Genomic DNA, 12,098 nt, shown 5'->3' on the forward strand with positions numbered 1-12,098 from the left:
TTTCAAATCCACTTGTATCCTGTAGCACAGGACACAAGAACCCACACAAACATGAGGAAGGCAAATGTTCATGTTTTTTCCACTACCAAAGATGTTATGTTTTGCTTCTCTTGTACATTGTGCTTCTCATTACATGTCTGCTTCTCTGACACAGGTATTTCTTTTTTTAAAAAAATTATTTTTAAATTGCATTTTCCATCAATAAAATTCTCTAACATACATTCTACATACATACTCTGTCTTATTTTCCTATTTTCCCTCCAACATCCCTTAATTCCCCTAATCCTCTTCCCTTTCCTTCATTCATATGACTTCTTTACTTAACGCCCTAATAACTCAATAAATAGTTTTAAGTTTCTATTCATACAACAACTATTTCACAAAAAATACTTTATACATAATGTATAAGAAAGAAAAAAATTTTTTTTTCTACATCCTGACCATAAATTGAAAGGGTCATATCATTAAATTTCTTTCTTTCACTTCTCCCCTTTCTTATTTTGATACAGCTATTTCTGACATTGTTTCTGACATTGCTTTCACTTTAAAACGAGGCTGAATTATGAGAAAGAGAGGGAGGCAAGCAGCTGAACAATCTGAGTGACACTATATATATATATATATATATATATATATATATATATATAGGTTATCTACTCCAGCATGGTATGGAAATACAGTAGTGGATGCACAAATATTCCATAAATAATTTTAAAACCTCTTTAAAATGTAGGAATTATAAAATAAAATAAATAAAAATAAAAACTTTATTTATATACTGCCTTTCCTGTAGATCAAAGTGGTTTACAATACAACAGTTATGTGACACATGTCACAGTACAATACAGTAAATATTACGTTAATTACAAATCACAATTTCATACAGATTGCATAAAAACTTGAGCCATATACAAACCATTAAAACTGTCAGTTATGGGGGGGAACTTCCTCATCTAAACAGAGACGGGAGGGAAGGCTGCTTGAAACAGGTGGGTTTTTAATTATGAGAACTTTTCTTTTTGTATATAATTTAAACAGCTAATATAATCATTTTATCTTAACATAATTTCTTAAGATGTTGTCAGTAAGCTCATGAGCTTTGAAGGAACTTAAAAATAACAAATGATATGAAGTTGTTGATATTATCTTTTGTGGTTTTGGTGCGTTAAAGACCACCTGAAAGCGGTGGTCTGCCACCACCGTCATTAGCGGCACCGAGGAGCCCCAGCGGCCAAACTGCGAGGCTCCCTGGCGCCGCAAGGTGCCAATGGCGCACTCGCAATGTGCAACGTGCAGACGCTAAGTGTCTGCTAAGTCAAGATGGCGGCACCCATGTAGAACGGGCGCTGCCATTTTGTACGTCCCCAGGACGTACTAGGTTAGGGGCATGCATAAAGCACGCCCTTTCCTAACCCTAGTACGTCCTGGGGACGTACTTTACGCCTGTGTGGAACGGGCCATAGTTTATCTTACTTGGATATTATATAGGAAGGAGAAGCCAATCATATTTGATTTAAAACAAGTCTTAGAAATTTTTTTTAGGAGGAATTAGGGGAGGGGCAGAGGGGATACGGGTGGAAGAATTGTTTAATCCTGTTTTGTATAGTACATTTGATGATTATTGTTATTAAAAATCAATAAAGAATATTTTTTTAAAAAAAACTTCTTTAAAATGTAAGCATTTCCTTTCATTAATACTTTTTTTAAAAGTTTGCCCTGTCTGGTGTTCTTAAACATATATTCCTACCCATAATGAAGGGTTATTCCTTGTTTCTGAGAGGAAGAAGACTTCAAACTAGAATCCTAGAATAAGGAAAATGAAAAGCAGAAGCTAGCTGAACAGCTTGAAATGGCATAGTTACCCCTAGCTGAAATGCAGCAAATTATTGCACTATGCCAATGTAAAACCACATTTCCTCTTCCTGCTGTGGGCAGCCACCTTAAAACATCTAGTTTGGGGTGATATATGATATAGATGAAATGTCTTGTTAATAGTCTTTCTGTTGAGTTCACAGGACTGTATTGTCCCTTGTTCCAAGAGGTTCCAGCAGAGTGAAGTTGCAGCAATTCAGTAAAGTTTCAGCTGATGCTGGTGAATAAACTGAGGTAGGAAACACATAACAGGAGCCTTTAAAACCTTTGCTCTGAGTCAGCTTGCTAGAAGCAAGCTGCAAGAAGATACTGGAGGGCTTGGAGTTGAGGATGGTATTTTTGACTCATATAGCTGGTTCATGAAGCCAAAGTTCAGTGAGATCAGACTCCTATATGTTGTAACCAAAAGCCTCTTCCAAATTATTTTTTTTTTCATGTTCATCAGGTAAGTCGTTTAAATCGTGGGAGAGTGGGAAATTCTGACTTCACAATGTACCAAGATTTTGTCCCATGCTTGTCTGGTGCAGTCAGTGAATTCTATCACTTCCTGGAAGTGAGAACTGATACCTGCTGCATAGCTGTCTTCCACAGGAATCCTTTTATAGCTGTATTGGTCTGTTAAAGACTCAGAACTCTTCCTGGAGACATTCAAGAGTGTGGTGATGTTCAGATTGGCTAAGAACTCACACTTGGAAGGATGGTAGGAACTGTTAAGGTACAGGAAACACAAAATCTCCACTGGGCTACCCTGAGCATATGCTGGTTTTTGCTTCTTGCTGAGTCCATTGCTGTTTCAGTCTTCTATCCTTGCTGTTCATGTTCAGATATTCAAACTCAGCTGCAGCAGACTACAGGTGAACAAGATGGAATCAGACCTTTGCAACTCCACCTCCCTATTCCGCTAGACACACTTTCTGAAGCACAGAGAACTCATGTGTACAGACTTGTCAGAGGTTCCTTTCCTCATTCCACAACAGTTTTGTTCATCTTGCTCACTATAATAGAAACTGGATCAGCCTGCTCATTCGGAATCAAGTCCTGGATGGTTGCTGTTTTTCTGTTTGATGACCTGGCACTGGCTAACAGAATTGTCAGCCCACTGGATCTGTTCCCAAGGCTATCTTAGCTAACTGAAGTGTGTGTTTGCTGACCATTTGTTGTCCACCCACATTCTCTGATTCTCTCTCTCCTGTGGTGAAATTAATGTCTTCTATTATCCTTTCAATTGCTGATTCCTGGTATTGTCCTCCCTCCCTGAGGGTGGGAGGAAGTATGTGCTTCCTTCCAGGAAAGAGAAAAAGAGTAACCTGGCTAGTTTGCCAGCCGTTAGCTTAGTACCTTAGAAGTTAGCTCCCAGAGGGGATGATGGCTTGGCAGGCAGAAGTCTGCAGGGGGACAGGAATAGAGAGGCCACAGGTAGCAGCAGGCCTACTCTCTTAACTGAATAATAATGTTGTTGCCTCTCCGCCTTCTCCCACAGTCTGCTGCTCTATTTGTGTAATATCTCAAGGAAGCAATATATCACTAACAACATCTGGGCACTGATAAATTCTAGTTTGCAAACAATCTAGGTTAAGGGATAGTCCAGCAGGCATACCCCAGATTTAGATCTGAGCCCCCAAACTCTTAATTAATTTTATCAACATGTATAGGAGAATAATTTTGAGCAAACAAAGAAATAAATAAATCACATTTTACACTGTGGCCTGAAAGGTAAATGCCACTAGGCCTTGCTTGCCACTGAGGTATGGATTCCAGTTGAGTATAGACTCTTTAAACAGTACTAAAGACTTGAAGAAATCATGTTCAGGAAGCAGGTTTGCAAACACTTTCAAATAACAGAGAGTATGGCTTGTACCCAGTTGCTGTTCCTTCCCTTTATACCAACCCCAAGGTGACCCTATCATGGGATTTTCTTGGCAAGATTTGTTCAGAGAGGGTTTTCCTCTGCCTTCCTTTAAAGGTGGGTGCACAAAATCATACAGTGGGTTTCCGTGGCTGACTAAGGGTTCAAACCATGACCTCTAGAGTCATGGTGCAACACTGAAACCACTGGCTCTCTTAAAGTTATTAAGAAGTGGACTTATGTGCCTGCTTGAAGAATTATATAAGGAATGCTTTTATAAACTGTTTGTGGCCATGATTTTGGGTGAGACTAGATGATAACTTGAGATCTCAATAGAAGCTAAAATTCGGCTTTTGCAAAGACTAATGTCAGAGTGAGCAGTTCTTGCATAGGATTGTTTTGTTTTGAGAACACAATGGCATTTATCACATGGAGGCCCTTCCATGTGGTAAATGTCACGCAAGCGCCATGGGTGTGATCCTCCATGGTGCTACGGAAGTGGAATCGCAACTCCCACTCCGTTCCCTTCATGCACCTGTAACTGGGGGGGGGGGGGGGCTCCTGGAGCACTTTTCTTATTAACAATTTATCCCGTTAATAAGAAAAGTGCTCCAGGAGGCTCCCCCAGTTACGAGTGCATGGCGGGAATGGAGCGGGAGCCACGATTCCACTTCCGTAGCGCCATGGGGATCACATGGCACTTGGTGACATTTGGGCAGCACTTGCATGAGATTTACCACACGGAAGGGCCTCCATGTGATAAACTCCAATGATTCTTGATAAGGTGAAACATCCCGAACAGAAGAGTTGAGGTTTCTGTTTTATATACAGTGTCACAATGAACTAGGACAATTTCTGCTATTTCAAAATGCATAGACATGTTCATCTACTAACACCATAGAGCCTATGTATTAACATAGATGATTTGCAATCAGGGGTGGGGTAAGAGTTTGGGGTTTGGTTTTCCTGTATTGTGCTTGTGCATAAAACTTGCTGTAAAGAATGTTCATGGTCTCTCTTGCACCTTTCAAGGCAGGAGGGTCCTGGCCGTAATAAAACTGTGCCTTATGTGACAGTGGGTCAGCTTGGTTGTTTATCCCAGCCAGTGGTTTCTGCTACATAATTTGGGGGCTCATCCGGGATTGATATCATTGGCTGGTAGAGATAACCACAGCAGGTGGTGTGTTGCCTGCCTTTGACTTTGCCGAGCCAGGACAGGAAGGCTGACGCTCGAACTCTGTTCCAGGTGCCACCCGAAAAGTTTCATTGGGGGAATGAAGGCTTTGGTGCTGTGACCCTCCTGAATTGGCATCCACGCAACAGAGGAATCTGTGGCTGAGACAAAATGTGCAAAACGCATATTCTGAATCAGGCAAGTAAAAGTGGGACACTTTTACTTAGAACACACCCAGGGTGATAGAACCATCTGGTAGTTTGATTTAAACCTCTGTTAATCTAGTAACCTGGTAATCTGTTTAAGTGCACAAAGTTGAAGTACTTCTCTGGGTTTCTGTCCCACCTGTGGCAGGTGGAAGGGGAGACCGATGATCTCCTAAACTCCAGGCAAAAGTCTATTATCCAGCACCTGCAGCCACCATTGGAGAAACTCTTTTGCCTCAGGTACATATACCAGATAGTTGCTGGGAAGGTGAGAGGTAGAAAACTGAATGCATTGTCTAAGTGGATTTGTGAGTGACTACTGCGTTTCCCATTGCTATCTTCAGGGGCCGACCCTGGGCAACAGCAGCAAGTTGATGGTAGCATCTGCTGATAGCAGGTGGCGTGTGCCAGTAGGTGTCTGAGGTGTTATTAACCCTTCCTGTGTCTGATCAGTTGGAACCCTCACCACAGGTTGTCCCTTTTCCCTCCTGTCTCTGTCTGGTCTTTAGTGGGTGGCAATGGGAAGCACGTGAAGCAAAACTTGCACCCCCTTGGGTTGTATGTTGAAAATTTTCAAAAAGGGATTCAATGAGGATTATGGTGACCCTCCCATAAAACCACAATGCTTACATATACTTTGTAAAATAGACCGGATTTCCTTTAATATAGGATGGCTATCTGAAGGATCACTGGACCGAGAGAAAATTAAAAAGGTATATTCTGTGATCATGGGGGAGCTGGGCCACCCCGACCAATTTCCGTATTGATTCTTGGGACACTATGGTTCGGCCATCCTCTCCATGGTTAATTTTTTTCCCCAAGAATCTCAAGCAAAGATTTTAGTGCTAACAAAGGAAAAATTGTCCCAGAAATTAAAAGCCAGTGTTAGATTCACCAGCTGAGGACCTGACAGAGCTAACCGCACCTCTTCCCTATCCGAGGGCTCCAGTACAAGGAAATGTTTTGCCAGCTCCCATTCCATCAGTTCAAAATGTTGCCTCGGCTCCACTATAACCAGTTCAGTCCACTGTCAGGGTGCCTGTTCCAACCATTGAGACAACCAGCCAGATTAATAATAACTTGATGGACATACACACTCCAATTGGGACTTCTGCTACCGGGGGCGCTATAGCGGCTACTGCCACTGAATCACCAGAATAGCCAGTAAATATGCAGTCGACAAATAATATGTCACATCGGGGGACATTTAATAGTGTACCGTTTCCAGTACTTACCCGAATGCCCTGTACTACTGTTGAGACTAGATTTATTATCCAAATTAAGAGCCCAGACATCATTTGAAGAGGATGGGATGGCTACGGTGGTCTTCAGAGGAACGCAGAAAATTGCAAAAACTGTAGCCTTGTCCTACCCAAGAGAGGAGGAGTGGAGGATGCACTGGACAATGCCCGTGTTAGAAGATGAGCCCTGACAAATATTCAATATATCTGAAATATGTAGAAAAAACAACCCCCCCCCCCCCCCCCCCAGGATAGTGAACTTAAAGCTAGGAACAGTACCAGTACATATACGACAATATCCACTGCCAGTCCAAGGGTTCAAGAACTCTCCCATTATATTTGGTACAGTGCTTAGCCAGGACCTGTATCGTTACCTGTTGGTTTTTGTCTGTTGTTACACCAGATGGGTCAAATGTTACCCCATGAAGATGGAGAAGGCTAGAGAGATAGCCAAGACATTACTAAAAAACATCATTCCAAGACACGGCCTACCTTTGTTTATTGGCTCAGATAACAGTTCAAATTTAGTTGAAAAGACAGTACAAGAAGTGAGCAGCTTATTGAGAACCCAATGGAAGCTACATTGTGCGTATCACCCACAGAGTTTAGGGCATCCACTTCAATTACAGTACAATGATACTGTACTATATTATTTCATGTAGGATGGTCTGGGGATCCCTCAGGATTGATTTATTTGTATCCTCTTTCAATCCAACAAACAAATAAAATATGCTTGAAATAGCTGTACAAATGAAAACTATCTGGTTGCAAAGGAGTTCCCCCTCCCTTAATGAAATGACCTCAAAATGGTTTGAATAGTGAAAAACCTGCTTACAGCATGATGACTTTGCCCAGGTACAAGCAAATGATTTATTAAAAGAGCTAAGGTTATGCTCTGGGGAAATGACAATGTTTTTTTTTTTTTTGTTTACATTTTCATGCACTGGATTTTTTTTTGGGGGGGGGGAATGGCAGTGCTGAGAAGTATTCAGATTCACAGTACCAAGTACATTTCTTCACCTGTAATCCATTAATATTTAACCTACATATGGATAAAATGTCAAGTGAGCTGTCCAAAAACATCTGGATGTTATGGTATCTAACAAATCTAATAGCCACAGCTAATGAGCCTAAAGATGGGAAAGCATTAGGTGGTTGTTATTTCAGCTTTCACCAATGAATATAAATAGCTTTTCTGTGATCTTTTGTCCTACTAAGCTTATTGAACTGGTGAATTCCATTAACCATTTTGACACTGTATCCTTATAAATCTAAAATGGTGCCCTTGTTCTGTACTTTACATTTATAAGCAATAACCCAAATGAGGGTATGAAAGCTATTTTTTTTAAATCAGTGATTGATTTACTTATTTTAATGAACAACAACAAAAACATTGCTATATTTAATCCTTTTTAAATAATATAGAAATGTCATACTATGAAACATGCAACAGACTCAATGGATGGAATACAATGTATACTTTATTTACTGTATAATCTTTCTTGCTTATAACGTCATGTCTGGATGAACCTCACTCTAGAGGTTCTGTCTCTATTATTGTAAAATATATATTGTACAATTTGGAGAATATGTACCTAACATTGTACCTACTGAACCTCTAAGACAGATATGAATTCTGTTGCATCATTCAACCTGTTGCCCAACAGTCTCCTTTTCTAGCTGATGGATTGCCTCAATTTTGTTGTTTAGGAGCTCCAGCATGTCCCTTCTGGGTTAGTTCAATGTCTTTGCTAAGATCACTAAGTCTGGGGCAGCTATGAATTTATGACCACCAGCATAAACACAGAGCTGTCCTTATATATCATTGGCCTAGTGTGTGTGGCAGAACATACTCTTGATTTGATCTCTGTTTCTGGGATAGTGGATAGTAATCTGGAAATGAGGGACAGAGATAACATTGCTCCCATTATCATGGTCAAAGCATATTTCTTTGGTTCTTCTTCCCTCTGCAGCTGTAGGACTACATTAGGGTGATCAGTTCCTAATTAGTGGTGAAGCCCAATGGCTTCCTGGATTTGCTCTGAGTCAGTTTCTCCTTGATACAGCTGGCAGTCCTGTTGAAGAATGAACAAACACTAAAACACACATGAATGAATGGATGCACAAAATTGAACATTTTAAGGCAAAACAACTTTCAATGAAAGGAAAGAGGGAATATACAGTATAACCTCCGGTAACTATGGACCAGTTTTTTTTTATCCCCTTAAGCTTCTTTAATATGAGAAGGGAAAATCTCAGTTTAAATGACTGGCAAACACCAAGACAAATTGAATTTGGGGGTAAAGAAAACCATGCCCATTAGGACGTCTCCTTTGAATCTAGTTTCTCCTCCCTCTGCTGCCAGTCCACAAAGATCTTTTAAAATGAGAAGGGGAAAATGCCTTTATGGTTTAAAGCATAACTTCAAATGTTACTTTTTTTGGATTGCAGTTCCTGGAAAATTTCCCAGCCAACAGGCTGCTGGCCAAACTGTGATATAAAAGCCTCTGAGGGGGAGGAAAAAAAGGCTGCACATCTGCGCACACTGCCCATACTGTACAGGTTGAGTCTTTCTTATGTGAAATGGTTGGGACCAGAAGTGTCTTGGGTTTTGGAGTTCTTAGAATTTTGGAATATAAATAATGCGATTTCTTGGAGGTGGGGTCCAAGTCATGAAAGTCATTCATCTCATATACACTTTATATACATAGCCTGAAGATAATTTTATACACAATATTTTTAATAGTTTTGTGCCTGAAAAAGTTTGTGTACACTGAGCCATGAGAAAGCAAGGGTGTCACTGTTTTAGCCACTCATGTGGACAATTTTGGATTTTGGTATATTTTAGATTTCCAAATTCCAGATCAGAGAGACTCATCCTGTATTACTTTCTATAGAATCTATATTATATGAACAGCTAGCCCATGCCTATGGAATGATAATATCTTAACATAGGTGCACACTTGAGTTATCTTAATGTGAAATGTAATCCCTTCTCTATACTATATCATCATTTCAAGATGTTATCAGATTCAACACATTCTGCAGAATTTTATATCTTTATTCTATATATAGTGATGTAATTTGGAATTATTAGCTGCCACAGCCAGGGATGACTGGAATGAACACTGTGCCATAGTGCAAAATTCCTCAAATTTTGGTCCTCCAGAAGTTTGGACTTCTGTTCCCAGAATTCCTGATCATTGGCCATGATGTCTGGGACATCTGGGAATTGAAGTCTAGACCATGTGGAGGAAAGCCTGCAGAGCAATGGTATAGTGTACAATTCCTCATTTTCTCACCTAGTTTTCAGGCATACAGTAACAGAGCTTTATTCAATGCGATTTCCCCAAAATTTAACTCCCCTAAAATGTTTTTTTCATTCCTTTTATCACCTCAAATTAATATTTCTGGAATCACCCTAGAATAGGGGTGGGGGTGAAAATTCAGACCATGGGTGTTCTTGACTGTTTTTGAGTATCCTTATATCTGTTTAAGAGAAGAATTTGAGTTCACTCATCTTAAGTGAAATCTCTGCTTCTGTTTTAGAGGAGGAAAATCTAGGGAGAAATCTGTTAGTGAGAAATTGGCAAATGGGCAATTTCTCCCTCTTCTACATTTCAGATTTTACAAATTGTACTGAATTGAAAATCTCCCAGCTCCCTATTCTATTTCTTTTACATTCCACTGTGCTGGTGGAAGCTTTCAGTTCATACCAAACTTCAAATTGATGCAGAAGATGTTTACGTTGCCTGGCATAAAAAACAACTTTATGTGTTGCTGACTGAAAAACTACTATTCGAGAATGAAAACAGAGCCACCTCAACTGCTCCCATTTATTAAGTGGATTTTTTCTCCTAATATTAGTTTTCTCAGGAACCCACTGGGTGATTTATCAGGTGTTATTTGGGATTTGTGGGTACAGAAATGGGATGCTCCTATAAAAATGATCATTATTCAACCAGATATGGAGATTTCTGTGCATATGACTAAAGGTAAATGGGGTTAGGATTCTAAAATAAATACTTTTGCTTCAATCTAGAAACATTAGGATTGAATTGTAATTTCCAAGGAAGGTAAATCACAATATTCAGGAGACTTGTGGGTGTGTTCAACAATGTTTCACCAAAGTTTTTGTCTCTCTTTAATGGTGACTAATTGCTGCATTTCCATGGCTGTGTTAAATATTCCACATTGCTATACATTGGATTGAATGGACATACATAATAAGAGCTTCTAAAAGGGTTTTGCATTTTTTAAAATTGTATTCTTTCAAACTGCTTTTTATCATTTTAAAGTGTATGTTTTAAACTGTTTTGTTTATTTGTTCAATTTTTAGCCACAATATATCCATTATCCTTCATTGTTAAGTGACCTGACAATGATGGAAGCTGAGGGTCAGATCCAGTAGAACTAGGTGAAATTGTCAGTTTCATCATCCCTGCTAAGTTAACGTTAGGTTCAGCTCTGGATGACAGCAGTGGCTGATGAGAAGAAGGGGGAGGTATCAGACGTCTTCCCATTGAAGGCAACACTTCCAAAGGGAAACTTGAAACTGGATTGAAACTGTTTGGATTAGCAGGAGTAACCTGACCAAAGGAAATCAGGTCTTGGGGGACAATGTTAGTATGCAACTCCTCAACCAGAGGCTGAATGCAAAGGGGCTGCTGTCTATCTCCACTAGACGAGGGATGGCACTTGTACTGGAGTGGGGAGATCAGAAGGCCTGTGCAGCATTTCACTGGAACTTTGAAGCCGATCATTACACTGTGGAGAAGAAAATGGTATTAAGTTTTCGCATAAATTGTCTTCTTCAGACACCACATCAGAAGGGACCACAGATTTAGATTTGCTGATCTTGCTGTTACTCGGCTTGAGAGCATTAAGCTGCAACTGTGAAGAAGGGTTTGAGCACCTTTTAATAGAAATTAGTGGTCTCACCCTGCAATCTTTTAAAAGTTGTAATGGAAAAACCCCAACAGTCTGCAGGAAGGATTTTTCCTTCATTAATAAATTAGGAATAGCAGATTTAGTGATATTTTTTTTAAAAAAATTATTAAACAATTTAAATTAAAAACATACATGCATCTTTATAGATTCCTTTTACTTTACATTACATGGATTGTTCTATTACTGTAACTTTAACATCACATTACAACTTCCAGGTATAGTGTACATAAAGAGGAGAAATTCCTTATAGGTTGTTTAATTGATGATTTCACTCTTAGATTCTTTCTCATTCTTGCTTTGTATCTACTACATTTCTTCTTCTATTTCTTTTGCTTCCTTAAAGATTTAGTGACATTTAAAAGAAACCTCTTAAATTTAGTGAAATTTAAAAGAAACCACTTTTCTCCAGCCAAAGGACCCATGGCAACGTACACAAATTAAAATAAATATTTAAAGAAAAATGTCTTATTACTGTTCAAAAATTAAGAGCAAACCTCAGTTCTGTTGAAAGTACATAGTTCAAAACAGTATTAAAATTACAGTTTTAATAGTGTTAATGATTCAGTTTTATTTTTATGTTGACCTTGTATATTTTTAACTACACTGTAATCATTTTATTTTGTAAGCAGTCTTGGGTCAGGGCATAAAAGCAGGGGATAAATAAAGATGATGATGATGATGATGATGATAACAAGAAAAACAATCATTTAGCCTACAAGCTCAGGCTTACCTAGACCCAGAATTAAGAACAGCACGCCTATTAACAGAAATGAGAGTTAAAATTACTTGTTTAGATCATGTTCCAATTA

At 39.2% G+C, this 12,098-nt stretch overlaps 1 pseudogene; it reads right to left on the reverse strand.

Moving 5' to 3' along the window:
* Window positions 1–2,009: 2,009 nt before the first annotated feature.
* The window catches only part of LOC149312166 (dual specificity protein phosphatase 5 pseudogene), a 99,088-nt pseudogene continuing 88,999 nt past the window's right edge, over window positions 2,010–12,098 (reverse strand).

The sequence above is a fragment of the Sceloporus occidentalis genome, unplaced genomic scaffold (assembly GCF_023333645.1).
Source record: "Sceloporus occidentalis isolate IW3139 unplaced genomic scaffold, rSceOcc1.0.p SCAF_5, whole genome shotgun sequence".
Classification (NCBI taxonomy): Eukaryota; Metazoa; Chordata; class Lepidosauria; order Squamata; family Phrynosomatidae; genus Sceloporus; species Sceloporus occidentalis.